Source organism: Mastomys coucha, unplaced genomic scaffold (genome assembly GCF_008632895.1).
Source record: "Mastomys coucha isolate ucsf_1 unplaced genomic scaffold, UCSF_Mcou_1 pScaffold13, whole genome shotgun sequence".
Taxonomy (NCBI): Eukaryota; Metazoa; Chordata; class Mammalia; order Rodentia; family Muridae; genus Mastomys; species Mastomys coucha.
The window spans coordinates 2,104,965-2,111,011 of NW_022196895.1; the positions used below are offsets into that span (position 1 = coordinate 2,104,965).

General features: G+C 38.1%; 1 pseudogene; it reads left to right on the top strand.

The window, feature by feature from the left end:
• Nucleotides 1–5,982: 5,982 nt before the first annotated feature.
• LOC116087849 lies at nt 5,983–6,047 on the top strand (annotated as a pseudogene).

A 6,047-nucleotide genomic window follows, 5' to 3' on the forward strand; every position in this document is an offset into this window, starting at 1 on the left:
CCAAGAACACAACAAAATGATCATCCACCATGATCAAGTAGGCTTCATCCCAGGGATGCAGGGATAGTTCAATAAACCAAAATCCATCAACATAATTCACTATATAAACAAACTCAAAGAAAAAAACCATATGATCATCTCATTAGATGATGAGAAAGCATTTGGCAAAATCCAACATCCCTTCATGATAAAAGTCTTGGAAGATCAAGAATTCAAGGTACATACTTAAGTATAGTAAAAATAATATACAGCAAACCAGTTGCCATCATCAAACTATATGGAAAGAAACTTGAAGCAATCCCACTAAAATCAGGGATTAGACAAGGCTGCCCACTTTCTCTCTACCTATTCAATATTGTACTTGAAGTCCTAGCCAGAGCAATTAGACAACAAAAGGAGATCAGAGGTATATGAATTGGAAAGGAAGAAGTCAAATTATCACTATTTCCTGATAATATGACAGGATACTTAAGAGTCCCCAAAAAATCCACCAGAGAGCTCCCAAAACTGATAAACAACGTCAGCAAAGTAGCTGGATGTAAAATTAACTCAAGCAAATCAGTGGCCTTCCTCTACACAAAGGATAAACAGGCTGAGAAAGAAATTAGGGAAACAACACCCTTCACAATAGTCACGAATGATATAAAATACCTTGGTGTGACTATAACTAAGCAAGTAAAAGATCTGTTTGAAAGAACTTCAAGTGTCTGAAGAAGGAAACTGAAGAAGATCTCAGAAGGTGGAAAGATCTCCCATACTCATGGATTGGCAGGATTAATATAGTATAAATGGCCATCTTGCCAAACGCAATCTACAGATTCAATGCAATCCCCATCAAAATTCCAACTCAATTCTTCACAGACTGGGAAATAACAATTTGCAAATTCACCTGGAATAACAAAAAAAACCAGGATAGCCAACTATTCTCAACAATAAAGGAACCTCTGGTGGAATCACCATCCTGGACCTCAAGCTCTACTACAGAGCAATTGTGATAAAAACTGAATGATATTCGTACAGTGATAGGCAGGTAGATCAATGGAATAGAATTAAAGACCCAGAAATGAACCCACACACCTATGGTCACTTGATCTTGGAGCTAAAACCATCCAGTGGGAAAAAGACAGTATTTTCAACAGATGGTGCAGGCTCAACTGGCAGTTAGCATGTAGAAGAATGCACATCAATCCTTTCCTATCTCCTTGTACAAGTCCAAGTGGATCAAGGACCTCCACATCAAACCAGATACACTGAAACTAGGAGAAAAGAATGTGGGGAAGTGCCTCGAGCACATAGGCACAGGGGGAAATTTCCTGAACAGAACACCATTAGCTTATGCTCTAAGATCAAGAATTGACAAATGGGACCTCATAAAATTGCAAAGCTTCTGTAAGATAAAGGGCACTGTCAACAAAACAGCAACCAAAAAATTGGGAAAAGATCTTTACTAATCCTATATCTGGTAGAGGGCTAATATCAAATATATACAAAGAACTCAAGAAGTTAGACTCCAGAGAACCAAATAACCCTATTAAAAAAATGGGGTACAGAGCTAAACAAAGAATTCTCAACTGATGAATAAGGAATGGCTGAGAAGCAACTAAAGAAATGGTCAACATGATTAGTCATCAGGGAAATGCAAATCAAAACAACCCTGAGATTCGACCTCACACCAGTCAGAATGGCTAGGATAAAAAACTCAGGTGACAGCAGATGCTGGTGAGGTTGTGGAGAAAGAGGAACACTCCTTCATTGCTGGTGGGATTCCAATCTGGTACAACCACTCTGGAAATCAGTTTGGCAGTTCCTGAGGTAATTGGACATAGTTCTACTGGAGGACTCAGCTATACCACTTCTGGGCATATACCCACAAAATGGTCCAACATGTAATAAGGACACATGCTCCACCATGTTCATAGCAGCCTCATTTATAATAGCCAGAAACTGGAAACATCCCAGATGTTCCTCAACAGAGGAATGGATATAGAAATTGTGGTACATCTACACAATGGAGTACTACTCAGCTACTAAAAACAATGAATTTATGAAATTCTTAGGGAAATGGATGGATCTGGAGAATTTTATCTTGAGTGAGGTAACCTAATCACAAAAGAACACACATGGTATGCACCCTCTAATAAGTGGATATTACTCCCGAAGATAGGAATACACAAAGTACAAGCCACAAACCACAAAAAAAAAAAAAAAAAAAAAAAATCAAGAAGAAGGAAGACCAAAATGTGGACACTTCATTCCTTCTTAAAAGGGGGAAGAAAGTACCCATGGAAGGAGTTGCAGAGACTAACTATGGAGCAGAGATTGAAAGAAGGACAATCCAGCCTGATATAGCTGTCTCCTGAGAGGCTCTGACAGTACCCGACTAAACAGAAGTAGAGGCTCACAGCCATCCATTGGACTAAGTACAGGGTCCCAATGAAGGAGCTAGAGAAAGGACCCAAGGAGCTGAAGGGCTTGCGGCCCCTTAGGATGTACAACAATATGAACTAACTAGTACCCTCAGAGTTCCCAGGGACTAAAACACCAACCAAAGAGTACACATGGTGGGACTAATGTCTCCAACAGCATATGTATAGCAGAGGATGGCCAAGTTGGTCATCAATGGGAGGAGAGACCCTTGGCCCTGTGAAGGTTCTATGCCCCAGTGTAGGGGAATGTCAAAGCCAGTAAGCAGAAGAGAGTGGGGTGGAAAGCAGGGGGAGGAAAGAGGGAACAGGTGTTTGTTCTTGTTGTTTTTTGGTTTTTGGTTTTTTGGGTACTTTTTGGATGGGAAACTGGGAAAGGAGGTATCGTATGACATGTAAATAAAGAAAATATCTAATAAATAAAAAGAAAAAAGAAAAAAAAGAAAAGTGTAGCTATGTACTTTGGACGGTTGACAGACTTTGGGTATTTCCTTTGAATGATTGACAGGGTGTAGGCATTTCCTAAGGGTGAATAACAGAATGTGGGCTTGTCCTTTGGACAAGTGACAGGGTAGGTATGTGTTTTCTGTGGATGATTAACAGGCTGTGGTCATTTCCTCTTATGGATTGACAGATTGTTGGCATTACCTATGAATGATTGACAGGATCTGAGATATGCTATGAAAAATTGTCAGGCTGTGGGTGTTTCCATTGGATGATTGACGGGCTATAGGAGTTTCTAATGCATGATTGATTGGCTTTGAATGCTTTGTATGTAAGATTGATTAAGAAGCTGTGGGCATGATTAACAGACTGTGGCCATTTTTTATGCATGATTGACAGGCTGTGGGAATTTTCTGTGGATAACTGACAGGCTAAGATAATTTCTTCTGGTTGACTCAACATGCTATGTGAGTTGCTTATAGATGACTGACAGGCTAAGGGATGAGGATGGTTGACAGGACTTGGCATTTCTTATGGATGATTGACAGGCCGTGGGTTTTTCCTATGGATAATTTACAGGCTCTGGGGTGGGGGGTGTTGTTGGACAGATTTTTAATAAGCTGTGTGTGTCCTGTGGATGACTGACAGGCTTGGGTCTTACGCTGGATGATTGACAAAATGTAGGTATGACCAACAGATGCACTGCTACATATCACTTGTATCTATGTAAATTTTTGACAACAAATGAAAATCTAAATAAACCCTTAGTCATCATACTTTGATGTTTTTAAATTTCCACATTTCATTTTTTTATGCCCATGAAGAGTGTTCCATAACTGGTAGTAGCAGGAGCACAACCTAGTCCTTAGGTAATAGATACAGTATCCATGGTAATCCAGGCACTAAATGGTAGCAAAGCAGGACCTCATGCTTTGCCATAAAATGGTTAATATGCTCCTGGACTCACACCAACATTGGGTAAATATCCCTACAAGGCGATGACCTATGCCATCCTAGGTCCCATGCTTGATATTCAAAAAGCTTTAAGAAAAATGAAACTAGGGTTGCAAAGAGTATGGTTCATTTCACTTAATATTTAAATTTATAGAATGTAAGGAAACTTGACTGGGCAGAGGGAGATAAAGGTATAAGAATGAGAAGATCTGGAGAGATAGTAGAATGGATATTCTACACAGTAGATATCAAGGTTATGTATGGGGAATAAATGGACTGACAAAAACTACAGTTGGACAATTCAATGTTTTTAAAGAAAATATTCAATAAGCATAAGAATGTCTTGAAACTAATTTATAATTTATTCCTCTATTATTGATATGAAGCTCCAACTTAAAGAATAATTAACTATTTAGAACTACAAAATGTTCAAGAAGCATGTGGACGACAGAGTACCTACTGCTGTGTCATTGGTTCTCCTTCATTAACTAGAACGGCATAAGAATAGGAAAGCCAATTCCTGGAATCCTGGAGGCCACACTAGTCACTAAAGCCCTAGCAGACACACCCTATAGAACCTGAAAACTCTCTGGTTGCTAAAACCACAGGCCACTCAGGCCAGAAGACCAGAGATGAAACAGAAACCAAGGGTGGAAAAACATCTAAAAATCATCCATCCAACAAAAAACTTGGCACCTAACCCCAAACCCAGATGACTAGTGACCAGGTAAGAACACAGTCAAAACAGCCAGATCAGCAACAGCAGTACCACCAGAATCTGGATGTCTTACTACAGAAAGCCCTGGGTATTCTAACACAGTTGAAGCACAAGAAAAGAAAGAAATCCAATCTTATGAAGAGGATAGAGGCTCTTAAACAAAAAATTAATAAATCCCTTGAAGAATCCAGGAAAGTACAAACAGGTGAAGAATATGAATAAAACTGTTCAAGACCTGCAAATAAAGAAAACACAAACTGAGAGAATCCTGGAAATGGAAAATCTAGGTCAGAGAACAGGAACTACAGACACAGCATCACCAACAGAACACAAGAGAATCTCAGGCCTAGAAAATACGATTAAAGAAGTTGACACATTAGTCAAAGAAGATTGTTACATTTAAAAATTACTGACACAAAACATCGAAGAAATATGGGAAACTATGGGAAGACAAAATCTAAGAATAATTGGAATAGAAAAAGAAGAAGAGTTCTAGCTCAAAAACTGACAAAATATATTTAACAAAATCATAGATGAAAAATTTCCTAAACTAAAGAAAGAAATGCATATAAACTTTCCACTAAAATCAGAGGCAAGACAAGGCTCTCCAACTTTCTCTGTGTCTATTTAATATAGTACTTGAAGTTTTGGCTTGAGCAATAAGACAACAAAAAGAGATCAAGGGGATACAAGTTGGAAATAAAAGTATTGCTATGTGCAGATGATATGATAGTATACATAAGTGACCTAAAAAATTCTACCAGGGAAGTCCCACAGCTATAAACACATTCAACAAAGTGGCTAGATACAAGATTAACTCAAAAAATCAGTATCCCTCCTATATACAAGCAATAAACAACTGAGAAAGAAATCAGGGAAACAGCATCCTTCACAGTAGTCACAAATCATATAAAATATCTGGAGGTGACTCTAATCAAGCAAGTAAAAGACCTGTATGTCAAGAACTTCAAATCTTTGAAGAAAGAAATTGGAAAAGATCAGAAGATGGGAAGATCTCCCATGTTTGTGGATTGGTAGGATTAACATAGTATAAATGGCCATCTTAAAAAAACAATATATAGATTCAATGCAATTCCCATCAAAAGTCCAAGGCAATTCTTTACAGGTCTTGAAGAAAAATACTCAACTTCATATGGAAGAATCAACCTGCCCAGGACAGTTAAAACCATCTAGTACAATAAAAGAACTTCCAAAGGAAAGTTATGATCATCCTTGATTTCAAGCTGTACTACAGAGCTATAGTAATAAAAAAAAAAAAAAAAAAAAAAAAAAAAAAAAAAAAAAAAAACAAAAAACACACATGGCATTGACATTAAAACAGCCAGGCAGATCAATGGAATCAAAGGCCCAGGTGTATCCACATACCTATGGACACCTGACTTTTGACAAAGGAGTCAAAATTATATAATGGAAAAGAAGAAAGTGCTCGCTTCGGCAGCACATATACTAAAATTGGAACGATACAGAGAAGATTAGCATGGCCCCTG